This window comes from Saccopteryx leptura, chromosome 2 (genome assembly GCF_036850995.1).
Source record: "Saccopteryx leptura isolate mSacLep1 chromosome 2, mSacLep1_pri_phased_curated, whole genome shotgun sequence".
Taxonomy (NCBI): Eukaryota; Metazoa; Chordata; class Mammalia; order Chiroptera; family Emballonuridae; genus Saccopteryx; species Saccopteryx leptura.
Genome location: NC_089504.1, coordinates 165,461,890 through 165,478,426, shown reverse-complemented (window position 1 = coordinate 165,478,426; position 16,537 = coordinate 165,461,890). Strand labels below are relative to the sequence as shown.

Genomic DNA, 16,537 nt, shown 5'->3' with positions numbered 1-16,537 from the left:
ATGCTACCATTTCACAATGTCTTTTCTTTTTGCTGGGAATAAAAAAAATAATTTTGATCTTTAGTGGTTGATAGACTAATATATTATAAGTTACATTTGTCAGTAATAGAACAGGGGCTATCACTAAGGAGATTGAGGAAGTCTGTAGGCTGGTTACCACTAGAAACAGCTTCATTGAAATTTTTAATGTGGATTTAAGGTTGCTTTGATCAGTAATCTAAAGGCATTCTAATCTGGTTTCAGTTGGACTGAGCCTGGTAGAATTAGGATAGCAGGGCGAGCGAGGTGAGGGGGCTGCTGCTTTCTCCCTCTCCCTCCTCCCTGGACCCCCCTTTCCTCCCGCTTCTTGAAGAGGGATCAGCCCCTGATGTTGGTGTGGTAGATACCACTAGAACAGATTTTAGATGACAGTTAATCCTGGATATTTTTAGAGATTTCAAAACTTTATTTTTGTAAAATCTCACTTTAAAATTTTAGCTTCCTTTTTTTATTTAAAAATAAAAACCTCAAAAATGTTCAGGTCATGGAAAAATCCTATTACTTCTTTAACTTATTTAGAAAAAACTTTATTAAATTGATTTTGCTAAAACTTTTGTGTAAACATAGAGGCATACCTTGCTGTTTCCAAAAACGGGTACTAGGTGGCTCCTTTGCTGTAATTCATTTCCTACATAGAGTTAAGTCATCTTTGAAAATTTATTATTCCCTAAAGTTGCGAGACATTTGATATCATTGAAAGGGCTAAAAGGAACCACAGCATTATAGGACTGTCAGGTGGAGCAGTTGTGAGAACAGACTGATGGAGGACCGGGGGGCCTCAGCACCGGCTCTGGGTGCGGCCTCCGTGGAGATTGTACGCTGGCCTTCTGAATTTGATTTTAATTTTTAAGTGAATAAAGTTTTTAAAAAGATGGATTTATGTTATACTGACATATTGTCTATTTGAAAGAAACCACTACTGTCTACTGAAAAAAAACACTTTTGTTTCCACAGAAACCTGCTAATATTTTAGTTATGGGTGAAGGTCCTGAGCGAGGACGAGTAAAAATTGGTATGTTCTATCTTTGATAAGTCACAGTGTAGCACTCTTTTAAGACTTTTGCAGTCAGCTGTGTCACTTCTGATTTTTGCTTTAATAATATAAATATACTTATGCCCTTTCATATGATCGAAGCCATTTTTAAAGAATATACATTAAAAGTGAAAAGTTTTTCACCCTCTTAAAAGTGTCAGACAATCTTTAGAGACTAAAGTGTTCTAATTATAATAAAATAAACCATGCAAGTTTTTTTAGAAACCATTTCCTTCATTAAAAATAGCCTGTGGAGGTCAGTGGCTTCTATCTACGTTAAGACACCAGCGTCACCTTTCGTCCCAAAGGCATACAGCTCACTAGTAATTAAACTATCCCCTGAGCCAGATTAGATCAGAACATAGGCCTCTGTTGACCTCATCTAGATTAGAAATTACAAACTAAGCCCTGGCCGGTTGGCTCAGCGGTAGAGCGTCGGCCTAGCGTGCAGAGGACCCGGGTTCGATTCCCGGCCAGGGCACACAGGAGAAGCGCCCATTTGCTTCTCCACCCCTCCGCTGCGCTTTCCTCTCTGTCTCTCTCTTCCCCTCCCGCAGCCAAGGCTCTATTGGAGCAAAAATGGCCCGGGTGCTGGGGATAGCTCTGTGGCCTCTACCTCAGGCGCTAGAGTGGTTCTGGTCGCAACATGGCGACGCCCAGGATGGGCAGAGCATCGCTCCCTGGTGGGCAGAGCGTCGCCCCATGGTGGGCGTGCCGGGTGGATCCCGGTCGGGCGCATGCGGGAGTCTGTCTGACTGTCTCTCCCTGTTTCCACTTTTCAGAAAAATGAAAAAAAAAAAAAAAAAGAAATTACAAACTAGAAAACCCTGTGTCCAGATGGGTACAGAACCCTAAATTGTTTTTTTGTTTGTTTGTTTTTATTTTTTTTATTCATTTTAGAAAGGAGAGAGAGAGGGAGAGAGAGAGAAGGGGGGAGGAGCAGGAAGCATCAACTCCCATATGTGCCTTGACCAGGCAAGCCCAGGGTTTCGAACCGGTGACCTCAGCATTTCCAGGTCGACGCTTTATCCACTGTGGCGCCACAGGTCAGGACAGAACCCTAAATTCTAACAAGCCTGGATTGCAGCAGGCCTTTGCCTGGTGGAAAAAACATTGAGCATTTTGTACCTTGGCATGTTTTTTAACAGCTCTATTTCTTTATATATCAAAACAAAAGTTTACCCATTTTTGGTCTGATAACCTATAAGGATAGAACTAAATTAATTTATCGTAGCTAGTTATTTTCTTTATTGTCATTTCCACGTTGTGTTTGTCACATTTATTTAGTGTGTGGGTAGAAAAAATGCTGTAACTGAATATTGTATTAATTTAAAGGTGGCAGGATCGTGGGAGTATTTCACAAAGTAAATAGTAATTTCTCCTTAGATGACTTAATATGAATTAGAATTATAAGATGATTTGTGCCACTTCTCCAACAAAGAAAAACATAGGCATTCTTTTTTTTTTTTTATTAAATAATTTTATTTTTTTAATGGGGTGACAACAATAAATCAGGATACATATATTCAAAGATAACAAGTCCAGGTTATCTTGTCGTTCAATTATGTTGCATACCCATCACCCAAAGTCAGATTGTCCTCTGTCACCTTCTATCTTGTTTTCTTTGTGCCCCTCCCCACCCCCTTTCCCTCTCCCATTCCCCCCTCCCCCCCGTAACCACCACACTCTTATCAATGTCTCTTAGTTTCACTTTTATGTCCCACCTATGTATGGAATAATGCAGTTCCTGTTTTTTTCTGATTTACTTATTTCACTTCATATAATGTTATCAAGATCCCACCATTTTGCTGTAAATGATCCAATGTCATCATTTCTTATGGCTGAGTAGTATTCCATAGTGTATATGTGCCACATCTTCTTTATCCAGTCATCTATTGACAGGTTTTTTGATTGTTTCCATGTCCTGGCCACTGTGAGTACTTTTGCACTCCATCGTCCTTTGCTACTGTTAATCTCCATCCTCTCCCCCCCTTTCTTTTTGTTGTTGTCACAGTTTAAATTTGGTTTTATTGTGTTCTTCTTGGAGCTTTTACTTGTGGCTTTGTTTTTTTTTTTTGTTCTTTGTATCTGATTGGAGAACCCCCTTTAGTAATTCCTGGAGTGGGGGTTTTCTGATGATAAATTCCCTCATCTTTTCTGTATCTGTGAATGTTTTTATGTCTCCTTCATATTTGAAGGATAGCTTTGATGGGTATAGTATTTGTGGCTGAAAGTTCCTCTCTTTCAGGACTTTAAATATTGGGGTCCACTCTCTTCTAGCTTGTAGAGTTTCTGCTGAGAAATCTGATGATAATCTAATGGGCCTTCCTTTATATGTTCTATTCTTCTTTTCCCTGGCTGCCTTGAGAATTTTTTCTTTGCTGTTGGTTTGTGCCAGTTTCATTATGATATGCCTTGGAGTAGGTTTGTTGGGGTTAAGAAAACTCGGAGTTCTGTTTGCTTCTTGAACTTGAGGCTTTAGTTCTTTCCACAGGCTTGGGAAGTTCTCATCTATTATTTGTTTGAATATGTTCTCCATTCCATTTTCTCTCTCTTCTCCCTCTGATATACCTATTATTCTTATGTTATTCTTTTTGATGGAGTCAGATAATTCTTGTAGGCCTATCTCATTTTTTTTAATTTTTGAGTCTCTTTCTTCTCTCTGTTGTGCCTCAAGTTGCTTGTCTTCTATTTCACTAATCCTCTCTTCTATCTGGCCTGTTCTATTAGCTAAGCTTGTTACCTCATTTTTCAGCTCATGAATTGAGTTTTTCAACTCTGTTTGATTTGTTTTTATAGTTTCAATTTCCTTGGACATATATTCTTTGTGTTCATTGAGTTGTTTTCTGAGCTCCCTAAATTGCCTTTCTGTGTTTTCTTGTATATCTCGGAGGATTTTTAGGATTTCTATCTTGAATTCTCTGTCATTTAGCTCCAAGGTTTCCAATATATTAAATTTTTTCTCCATAGATTTTTCCTCATCTAGCTGTGTTACCTCTCTTTCTTTTGTATCCATGATATTCGATTTTCTCTTCCTTAATGGCATCTGAGGGTGGTTTTGTTGATAGTATTAATAAGATTTAATAAAGAATAAAAAGTTAAAAAAATAAAAAATTGAAGAGTTGTTTTTTAAAAAAAATTAATAATGAAATAAAGAAAAATAAAATAAAATAAAAATTTTTAAAAAAGGAAATTATTCCCCCCTCCTTTTTCCCTCTCCTCTCCTCTCCCCTCTTTCTTGAGAAAATCTTGTGTTGAACTGTGAATTATTTTGTATTAAATAGAACAAACAATGCCTGTAATGGAGGGCCTGAATTGGGGAAAAGTAATTAAGGGGCAAAAAAAAAAAAAAAAGGAAAAAGAAGGGGGTATGGACCCACTAAAAGCAAATAAGGAAAAAATTTGGGTCAAGAATAAAATGATTTGCTTTTAGGTGTTGGTTGACTAAGAGTTATGATGAGAGGAATAAGAGGGAAACAGGAAAATGGGGGGACAAATTAAAAAATTACTATTGTATTTAGTGGAACAAGAACTAGATAAAATGGAGAGCCAGAGATGGGAGCACTGCTAGTGAGTTAAAAAGGTGAAGTAAAAAAACCCCAAAATGCCACAAACATAAGTTTGAGTCCCAGATAAGATAATTTGTTCATTATTGAGGCTTGAATGAGAGGAGACATAAAGGAGAAAGAAAGAAACTAATATAGAGGGAGAAAAGAGAGAGAGAGAAAAAAAAGAGGGAACCACTAAAAGAAGTAAAAAGAAAAAAGAGGAGAGAGAGAGTTAAGGGTTTTGGAGTGCAACCCTCATAGAGAGAAAGGAAGAGGAAAGAAAAGATAATGGGAGATGTAACAATTATGGGTAGTGTAGTTCAAGGAGAGGAGAGAGTAAGACTGGCAGAGAGTTAATCGACCAAATTGGAGGAGGAAAAAAAAATATCAAGAATGAAGATAAGAGAAACAAACAAATATAATAAAATGGGATAGGTTATAAAGTCTGCGGATTATTCTTGATTTTGAGAGGTTATCTTCTTGCTTTTTCTTTTCTCTCCCTCTTCCTGGTTGGTGACTCTGTACCCCAGGTTCTGCCCCTTTGGCATGCTCAGGTAGAGGTTTGCAGTTGATAAGTCTCTATGGCAATGTCATGTATTGTGCTTTAGTCTCGTTGGCAGTTGAGGCTCATTAGCATTTATAGGCTCCAACAGTGAGAGAGTCTGTGTTCTTGGAGCCTTTCTCCTAGTCTTTCCTTCCTCAATTAGTAGCCTGATAATCCAGCTATGGGGTTGCTGCTACCTCTGCCTGGATAGTAAGAGGCTCAAAGAGCTGGCAACTCCCCACTCTATTTCCACTCAGCACAGGCTCTGGGTAAGGCTCAGTCAGTCAGAGCTGCTAGCATAATCAGGAGGGGCTTCCGCTCACTCAAAGACCTCTGGCTTGCCCTAGCTGGTTGGCTCAGCGGTAGAGCGTCGGCCTAGCGTGCGGAGGACCCGGGTTCGATTCCCGGCCAGGGCACACAGGAGAAGCGCCCATTTGCTTCTCCACCCCTCCGCCGCACTTTCCTCTCTGTCTCTCTCTTCCCCTCCCGCAGCCAAGGCTCCATTGGAGCAAAGATGGCCCGGGCGCTGGGGATGGCTCTGTGGCCTCTGCCCCAGGCGCTAGAGTGGCTCTGGTCGCAATATGGCGACGCCCAGGATGGGCAGAGCATAGCCCCCTGGTGGGCAGAGCGTCGCCCCATGGTGGGCGTGCCGGGTGGATCCCGGTCGGGCGCATGCGGGAGTCTGTCTGACTGTCTCTCCCCGTTTCCAGCTTCAGAAAAATGAAAAAAAAAAAAAAAACCTCTGGCTCTGCCACTCTGTCCGGTAACACGGGCGGGCGCCCACTCCCGGGGCGCTTGGAGGAAGCTCTCGTTCACTATCTGTGCGCGCAGACCAGGATATCTGGCCGGCAGTCTCACACTCTGATTGAAACCCCCACCCGCATGGAAAAGTTCCAGCATTGGAATTGGCTCTCGCTCCGTCCTCATGCGCGGCTTTTGCAAGGCGCTGGGGCAGCCCGAGATTCCACTTTTGGCCCACACAAAGGCCCCTGACTCTGCTCCTCTGTGGGATAACACGGGCGCACACTGCCAAGGCACTCGGAGGAATCTCTCGCTCACTATCTGCGCGCAGACCAGGATATCAGGCCGGCCGCCTCACCCTCTGAGTGAAAAACCCCACCTGCACGAAAAAGTTCTAGTGTTGGAATTGGCTCTCGCTCCCTCCCTGTGCGCGGCTTTCCCAGGGTGTTGGGGTGGTCCGGAGATTCTGCTTTCGGCCCACACAAAGGCCTCTGACTCTGCCTCTCTGTGGGATAACACGGGCACCCACTCCCGGGACTTTGGAAGGAATCTCTCGCCCACTATCTGCGCATGCCGACCAGGGGATCATGGAAAATGGCTGCCCCACTTGTCTTTCTTTGTCTGGGTTTGGCGCGAGTGTTAGCTTGTATTGCCCGGGTTGCCACAGGAACAGTTTTTCCTCGGCTTGGATCTCCGTGCCACAGCCTGGTTCGGCCGTTTGTGCCATGGCCTGGATCTATTCACCCCCTTTGCCCGCCTTGGTTTCTATATTCTCAGTTCCCAGTGAAAGCCGCCCTGTTTGTTAGTGAGGAAGGCAGAGCATTTCTTACTCCCTATTTCCTTTGGGGTTTGGTTATATATTTAGCCAATTTTTCGCTCGACCATACCTTCGGGTGTATTGCGAAACATCTGGAGGCTCCAAGGATAGGTTTTTCTGTTTCTGGTTGAAGATCTTATTGAGTTTTGGGGGAGATTTATCGGTATCACTTCCTACCCCGCCATTACTCTAACGTCATCTCCAACATAGGCATTCTTAACTCTTCTTCCCTATCCTCCTCTAAAAATTCCCCAAATCTCACTTTCCACTTCTAATTAGACTCAAAACATTCTTTTATGATATAAACTTTGCAAATTTTTTAGTAGTGATAACATTTGATGCATCTCAGAGTACTCCTAGTCATTGACTTCCCTAAAGAACCAGGCCCTGTTCGTATTGTTATCAAATGACTGTTAAATCCTTATGAGTGCTTTTGAAAGATTTTGTCTGCTCCAGTTCAGTGGCATCAAATTCAAATGTATAAAAGAACCAGCCAAACTTTAGTTACAGATGTGTTCTTTACTGTAAAATCTGGAAGACCATAAGATAGTTTATTTTGGAATTATACTTCTGTATAATGTGTATAATGTTGGCAGGTTTTGGGGAGGCACTAAAGGCTTAAAGCATTCACATTTAAGAAGGAATATTCATCCTCTATAAACCAGTACTTAGTAATCTGACTCATGGTTTTAATTTTTTTGCCAAATTTCTTTGTTTTTTTTAAACGTCCATAATTAAGTAGATTAGACTAGAGTCTACTTCATTTAAAATGTATATTAGGACAATAAAACTAAACAAATGGTGGCTGAATCTTGAAATTTTTGAAGAGGTGGTATGATAGTTATTTTTCATTCAACATGTCTTTGATACCATACTTAATACTAAAAAGGATAGAGAGATGAAAAAGACAGTTTTGGCCTTAAACAAGATTACAGTTTAGTAAGACAAACAGCCATGTCCACATAACTACACTGCATATTAAACCATGTTAAATGCCATGAATTGCATCACACCACATCTCCAGTTCTGAGATATGAGTGATGATGACATTTGTCAAATTTCTTAATTTCTTCTAACCTCAGTTTCCTCATTGGGAAAAGGAGGTGGTTGATTGAATTATATGACCTTTAAAGTCTTTTCCAGCTTAATAAAATACTATGATTCTTCAGTTAGTAAAATTCAACCCAAATAAATGGAGGGAAATAGTGGTGTAACATACAGAGCAGTCAGCTTTTGGTTACACCAGTGAACAGGCTTATTGTTGCAGAAATGGAAAGCCTTACTTTGATCTAGTGCCTCAGTGCTTTTGACCAATGCAAAGAATGGAAATGCAGCTTAACAATCCTGTCCCCAGTGGTACTGTCCCCAGTGGTGGTATGACAGATGCGAAGAAACCTGTCCTGAGGAGTGGGGTCACCTTGACCTCTGGCAGCACAGCCTGTCTCTGACCCAATTGAAGATGAGTCACAATAGTTTGCAAAGAATGAAGATCTCAGACTTGTTTTAGCTTTAGGTTTTATGGGGTTTTCTCCCAGAATTCAGCACATTCCCATTCTTTCATATCATATTAAATAACAATGGTAAAAGTAGAACAATCAATGAAATTTGTTAAAATCTATTTACTTAACATTCTTCTTTTGTTGTTGTTGTTTTGTTTTTTACAGCTGATATGGGCTTTGCCCGATTATTTAATTCACCGTTGAAGTCTTTAGCAGATTTGGATCCAGTAGTTGCAACATTCTGGTACCGAGCCCCAGAATTACTTCTTGGAGCGAGACATTATACCAAAGCTATTGGTAAGTAGAACTAATTAAGATTTTATGGTGTTTTAAGAGGCTTGGTTGTTGTAAAATATATTATTTCTATATATTTTTAAATCAAGTAACAGAAAATTATAAGAGTAAGAGCAAAAACTAACTTAAAATTCTACTACCTAGAAATACCTTCATTAGCATTAGGAACATATCATTCTAGACATATCTCTCTTATAGATAAATAGATATCAAAAACATTTTAAATAGATGGAATTATACTATGCATTCTAAGTACAGAAGTATTTTAAATTTAATTTTACTTGAAAAGAGAAATAAACACAGTAAGATTTCTAAGTCATTGAACTTCAAACAAATGATTTTTTTAAATATTAGCACCTAAAAGATCCCCTTAAAGGGAAAAAAATATAATTTAAAAAAAGTAGTAGTTTAGAACATTTTAATTCACTTTTAAGTTTTTGATAGTATAGATTCCCTCCCTATTATGAAGTATTAGGAAATTAGCACTTTTATACTTTTTCCCCACCTACCTCTCAATTTATAAGCTATATTAGTAATGTCATTATCATCATTAGTGTTACTACTTTGTCAATGATTACAACATTCATTTTCTGTTTTCCAGCCATCATTCCCCTGTTTTATACTTAGATTATATATTGTAATAGAGTCCATGTTCAGCTACCACAGCTGTTTTTTTTTGTACAAGTTTCTCATATGCTTTGCCTCTTTTTGCCTTTGTTATGTGTCTTGATTGTTTACTTGCTCTGTGTTCTCCGGGTTGGTATTAAACCCATTCTTTTCTTGGATAACTCCCTTCTGAAGTTGTCTGTGTTTTGCTCTATTCTGGATTGGGCTTCATCCTGGCTTTCCCTCTTTTTTCCTTCCCCTGGGTTGGATCTTTTAATCTCTGAATTTTATTATCTTATTTCTTATTTTGCTACAGCATATTCTCAACTGCCTTTGGAAGAATGTCTTAGTAAAATTTCTAGTTCTTATATTTCTGAAAAATGTCTTTATCATACTTGGCAGTTTGGTGAGGTTTCAAATTCTAGGTGCAAAATAATCCTCCCTCAGAATCTGATGATGCTCCTCCATTGTCTTCTGGCATCAGAGTTGCTAACGAGATGTCTTACACCAATTTCATTCTCGTTCGTTGGTGGGTTACGTGAGTTTTTTACCTTTCTGAAAACAAAAGAGTGATTCTCATCCTTATATTTCACAGTGATGTGCTGGCCACTTGGTAAATACATTCAATCTGAAGTTCATTTCCTATATCCCTCTTTCCTTCTCTCCTAAACTGAGTGTAGACAGATAGATATTGAACTTCTTGGATTGAGCCTTTATACCATCTTTCTTCTCATGATTTTCTGCCTTTGTCTTTCATTCCCAAGAACCCCTTCCTATTCTTGGATTATTACATCTTCATTTTCTTTTTTTTTTTATTTAGCGAGAGGAGGGGAGGCAGAGAGACAGATTCCCGCATGTGCCCCGAACCCAACAAGCCTACTATGGGGCAATGCTGTGCACATCTGGGCAGTTGCTCTGTTGCTCAGCAACCAGAGTCATTTTTTAGCGCCTGAGGCAGAGGCCATGGAGCCATCCTCAGTGCCTGAAGCTAACTTGCTTAAACCAATTGAGCCATGGCTCTGGGAGAATAGAGAGCGAGCGAGAAAGAAGGGGGTGTGTGTGTAGAAGCAGATGGTCACATCTCCTGTGTACCCTGACTGGGAATCGAACCTGGGACATCCACACGCCAGCTGACACTCTATTACTGAGCCAACCAGCCAGGGCAGATTATTACATTTTCTTAACATCTTGTATAGTTTTATGGAAAGAAAAGCTTCTCAAATGTTGCTTGTTTCAGTAACAGTGCTTTTTATTTGTTGTGATTTGCTGTATTCCTGGAATAATGATCTGTTTTCTCTGGAGGCACTCTCTTGATTTATATGTCTTGGTCGTTACCTTCCATGTAGCAAGTGTTCTCAAACTGTTCATTGACCCTTGATTGTCTCTTTGTATTTAAGAATATGATTACAAAAAGCTGCTTGGGAGCTCTGTGTACATAGGTCATATGATTTTACTTTAGGGTGGTCCAGCAGAGAAGTGCCATTAACTGGGGAAACGCTAAATTCCAGTATACCCAGATTGTTGCTCTGAGATCATTCAAATTCTTTAAAGGAAGAATTCTCCAACTTTTGGGCCAATCTGTGAATACCTGGTAGCCCCAGGGCACTGGAGGAGAGTGGTGGGAGGAGGATTAACTCTTCAAAATATACATAGTTTACCCTTGAACAACGCAGTAGTTGGGGCAACAACACTTACACAATCAGAAATCAGTCTATAAGTTGTTGGACCTCCACATTCTTGTATTTCCAACTGTGAATTGCAAATATCCACAGACTTTGTGGTTGGTATTTCAAAGTACAGAGTCTTCCGAGTGTTGTGCAGGACAATTCTGCTTCCTACTTAACACTGATACTGTGGCCTAGGGCGTTCTCTGAATTGTTGCATCTGCCTTTCATGTTCCAGAAATATTTTTATATATGTCCCTTTAGATCGGGTCTTCATGTGGCCAGTCTCGTCATTCAGATCTTAGTCAAAATACTCCCTCTTCACAGAGAACTTCTGTGATCACACAGTCTAAGGCAGCCTCCCTACCTTCCCCATCACACTTCTTACTGCTCACTGTCTTGAGAGCATCAAACAGTGCCTGAAACCCAGTGAAATAAATCGACCAGGCCTGGCAGTTCCCCAGTGTAGACCAGTGCCTACATGGTGGGACATAGTGGGAACTTAGTACTCTGTTGAGTAAGTGCTTGAATCTTGTCCCTGAGGATCTCCTGTTCTTGTCATTACTGTGGGTTGGTGCCTTTATTATTTTGTTACCATTTCAATGTATGCTGAAGAAGACAAAAATGAGAAATACTTGTGGTCATTTCCCCATATCAGTCTTCATTCCAACATGCCTCTTTTCAAAAAACCTTTATGTTCACTAATCTTCATACCAGCTTTGAGATCACATTTTATGTTATAGGAAAATAATGGTAAAGTTAAGTCAGTTATATATATGGAATTCTTAACTATCCTTGTGACTTTTCTATTAAACTAAAAGAATTCCAAAATAAAATATAGATATTTTAAAAAGTCAGAAGGAAAAGTAAAAATTGACAGTAGTTCTGTTTTTGAGTTACATATTATTACCTAAACACACATTTGGTTATTTTTTTTTTTTACAAATACATTCTAAACGTACTTAGAAAGCTTTTAAATTAATATGATACATAGCTGTTTTTCCACCTAGAAAATGCAGTCTTACTTTTGGTAAGAGATATTAACAGACCATACAAATAGGAAATGATTACCTAACCTTAGCTGCTATTCACTGAAAACTTTAGACTTTGAGTTAATTTAAATTAATTAAGAAATATACTATCACAGAAGCTTGTGACTCTGGTTCATTTTTTTTTTTCTTAAGAAACTTGTATTTTACTCTGAATATTAAGATTTGTATGACCTTTATTCAATCATTCTATAATCCAGCAGTTTTAAGGCAGGGCTATTTGTCACAGCTAAACTATCAGTAGTTAGGTAGATCCCCTTATTCAAATGACTTTATATTTTGGGAAAGAGAATGCCTTTCTTCATATTTTTCCCCTCTTCCTTCTCCTCATCAACATTAAAATTTATTAGGTAACTCTTTTTTATAAAATTTTAAAACAAATCAAAATGAATGCAGATTTTGTAGTTTAAGGGATGTCCAGTTCATTGAGAAAACAGTATGAATATCTTTGAACAATAGAAGTAACAAAGACTAGCAATTTGACTTGTAGTTTTAGCTCTATTACTCTGGGGTGTGTGCATATACACGTGTGTGTGTGTGTGTGTGTGTGTGTGTGTGTGTGTGTGTGTGTGTGTGTGTTTGCTGTGGCAAGGCATTCAGTCCATTAGCCTCATTTTCTGAAAATGAGAATTTAGACTAACTCTCCTCTTAGGTCCCCATCAGCTCTGAAAGTTCTGTGACCTTAGACAAAAACCACTGCCTTCTGAGATAGGGAGAACACAGAGGTACTGATGGGTGCAAATGACTGAGACTCAGGTCAGTGACAGCTCCTTCCAAATGATGCTCCCCACCCCTATCTACCTGACTTGACCAAGAACAGTCTAATGTCAAAACATTAGCTCAAAAACAGTCATATTGATATCTCACAAATTGCTTTTTCATCTGAGAGAGAGAGAGAAATGATATATAAACTATTTTAAATATGTTTTAAAAAATAGAATAAAGGAGTAAAAATGAAATTTCTTCCTTGATTTCAGTCTTCCCACACAATCACAATGTCCCCATTACCTATTCAGGTAGCCTAAGAGTTCATTAAAGTACTCAACAGATTTCTCACAGCACAGTGAGAGCTACCTACCAAGAACTTTTCTAGCAGTTTGACTTCCCTGTCAGATAGTTGTAGTGTCAGCAGCTGATAGAAGACCTTTGTGGCTGAATTTATACACAATTTTTTAACTACTTTCAGCATCATTAAGAAGGATTAAATCTGGCCCTGGCTGGTTGGCTCAGTGGTAGAGCATCGGCTTGGCATGCAGGAATCCCGGGTTCGATTCCCAGCCAAGGCACACAAGAAAAGTGCCCATCTGCTTCTCCACCCCTCCCCCTCTCCTTCCTCTCTGTCTCTCTCTTTGCTTCCTGCAGCCAGGGCTCCATTGGAGCAAAGTTGGCCCGGGTGCTGAAGATGGCTCCATGGCCTCTGCCTCAGGTGCTAGAATGGCTCTGGTTGCAACAGAGCAATGCCCCAGATGGGCAGAGAGCATCACCCCCTGGTGGGCGTGCCGGGTGGATCTTGGTCAGGCGCATGCGGGAGTCTGTCTGACTGCCTCCCCGTTTCCAACTTCAGAAAAATACTAAATAAATAAATAAATAAAAATTTTTCAAAAAGGGTTAAATCTGCTAGTGAAGTTTGGTGGGTTATGCTAAATTTTAAGGCTATTAAGAAGCAGCAAAAGGGCATCAGGAAAAATCTGAACACATCTAACTAACATGTTCCCATTTCTGTTACAAACTGATTTTAGTACTGTGGTCATTTATTGTTCAGAACTGCAAGCTGAGTCATTAAACCAAAGAGAGGAAATAATAGGTTAGTAAACATTGTACTCCCAGGGACAAAGTTTATTTCAGTTTTGAGTGTTTGGGGTTTAGTTTGTTTGAGTTTTTGGAGAAGGCTGAAAGCGGATTATTAATCTTAAAGAAGTCTGAAGTTTTAAAGTATGGACTTTCAAGCTCAGATTTTATCCTTAAATAACTGAATGGGAAATAGACAATAAAACAGGGAGAATGAAAATTTACTCTTTTATAAGCTAGAAGCTTGCTATTAGTACAACTATTGAATAAAAGATTACTTAACAAAACCTTTCCTCTCCTATTTGGGTCTATGTAGCATGCCAGTTGCTATACAATTTGCCTGGTTAGTTCAATAGCTATACATGAGCATCACAGATTTTGAGAAGTAAATGAAATTTAATATGTTTTTAATTTTGGCAAATCTTTCTAGAAGGTGTTAAGCAGGTAGGTGAGGAGAAAAGGACTTTCCCATGATCTTGGTGCAATCTGACAAAAATAGGCATGGTAGGAAGGAGAGTATCTACAAAGTTTTAGAGATTTGTCTGAAATAATAGCCTGATCAGCTAACTCATTATTAATGTCTAGATCAGAATTTTGAAGAAAAGAAAGTTGGTGAAATTGATAAAAGTGAAAGATAACAGAAGAGATACAAAGAGTGAGGTTAAGCAAGGTTCAATAAACTATTTTTTCTTACTTGCCTGACTTTTTATTGTAAAAGCAGTATAGCTTTAAGGACCTGTATCATTTACTCATCTCTCATCTTTCTTTACATATTTTATTGTCTTCTTTAGAGTCTTGCCTAGCTAACCAGAAGCACTTGCTGGTGTTTTTTGGGTGCTGTGAGTACAGTTTTAAACATGCAAGCTGACCTCGCAGCTCTTTTGGTGAGCCTTCTTAGCTTGCCTACTTTTCATTTGATTAAGATTATCAAGGCCCTGGCTGGTTGGCTCAGTGGTAGAGCGTCGGCCTGGCGTGCGGGAGTCCCAGGTTCGATTCCCGGCCAGGGCACACAGGAGAAGCACCCATCTGCTTCTCCACCCCTCCCCCTCTCCTTCCTCTCTGTCTCTCTTTCTTCCCCTCCCACAGCCAAGGCTCCATTGGAGCATACTTGCCCGGGCGCTGAGGATGGCTCTGTGGCCTCTGCCTCAAGCGCTAGAATGGCTCTGATTGCGGCAGAGCGATGCCCCAGATGGGCAGAGCATCGCCCCCTGGTGGGCGTGCCGGGTGGATCCCGGTTGGGCGCATGCGGGAGTCTGTCTGACTGCCTCCCCATTTCCAACTTAAGAAAAATACAAAAAAAAAAAGAAAAAAAACACGATTATCAAAGGTCAGGTGTATTTGTAAAAAGAATACTTGCAAACTCCCTAATTTTCCCATTTACTTCCTGACATTAAAAGAGCTTGCTTTCTATTTCCTGAAGAGACTTTTCCATGTGGTGGTTGGTGTTTTTCATGTGGCTAGACTTGGTTCGCTGATGTAGGATAAAACTGACATGCAAACAGTGTCATTTTAAAAATTACTTGCTGGTATTGCTGGTAGTGTGGGTGTATAGTCTTTAAATAAATAGATAATAAACTTGTAGTCTGGAATGTAGATGTGATCATTTTATTTTAAATTAAACATCTATATTCCAGTTTTGGAGTTTAAGAATTCTGTTATTTATAAATTAACACTTTTTCTCATTTAAGTGGCATTAATTAATGTCATGGATGAACAATCCTCTTTAGTAGAGTGATTTTTATTTGTCCCACTGTAGTTGTACTGGTCAGATCAGTCAGAAACCACTGACTATCTGCTGTGTGCAGTGTTGTACTCAATGTGGAGAACTGTCATTTTAGGACTTCGTTAAGAGTAGAACTGGAATACTTTCAGCTTTAAATTATAAATTGATATGTAGATTTTTCTATTGAGTAAAAATGTAATGTGAATGGAAGTTAGTCTGTTGGTTAACACGTAGGAAGGGAATTTCTTGTGTACAGAGAAATCCATTTACCTGGTAAAGTTATAACCTTTGTACCCATTTTAAAGGTAGCATTGCCCCCCCTTTTTGGCCTTGTTAAATATTTCATCTTGCAAAATTATTTGACACGTGCTATACCATAAAGAAGCACTTTGAATGAAAAACTTATTTCATTAGAAGGTTGAGGTCAGTCACAGTCTTTTTCTTGTAATAGCTAAATAGTGCTGACATGGGAGCATAATTATTAGACTTTACAAATTAGCAGTTCATAAACATAATGAAGAAAAAAATACTACCACACAAAAAAATTGTGCCAGTTATTTTTGGCAAGAATGCCCCATTTCAGAGGCTGTTTGGGTTTTTGGCTTGTTTATTGTTTGTTTAGTTTTGTTTGCTTGTGGTTCCCATGTTTCGTATGTAGTTTGTATGTATTTCATAGATAAGATAATGTTTGAGGCATTTAAAACTCACCAAAAATGTAGCTAATGAATTGATTTAAATCTGGAATGAAGCCACTGGTTGGGGTGAAGGTATAACAGAATGAAAAATTGGGGTGGGTGGAATGGGAATCTGTATTTACAAATCATAGTCCATGGTATTTATAATTATTGCTTAGGAATTAATATGACTTATTAGGGAAAGAAAGAAAAAATAAACACTCCCCACCGAGATAAAAATGTGTTTTCTTTTGGAAAGAACCACTTTATTTTCCTCCTTTCTTTTTCTTATTTCCTTTCCTTTTTTTTTTCTTTTTATTTTAAAGATATTTGGGCTATAGGGTGTATATTTACAGAACTACTAACGTCAGAACCAATATTTCACTGTCGACAAGAGGACATCAAAACGAGTAATCCTTATCACCATGACCAGCTGGACAGAATATTCAATGTAATGGGATTTCCTGCAGGTACACATTATGTTTTTGTTTTTAAATCACTGTTGTCTGAACTTAGAT

The 16,537-nt window shown here is 39.2% G+C and overlaps 1 pseudogene; it reads left to right on the top strand.

The window, feature by feature from the left end:
• The first annotated feature begins 999 nt into the window (after positions 1-999).
• LOC136395085 (cyclin-dependent kinase 8-like) overlaps positions 1,000-16,537 on the top strand; it is a 28,077-nt pseudogene continuing 12,539 nt past the window's right edge.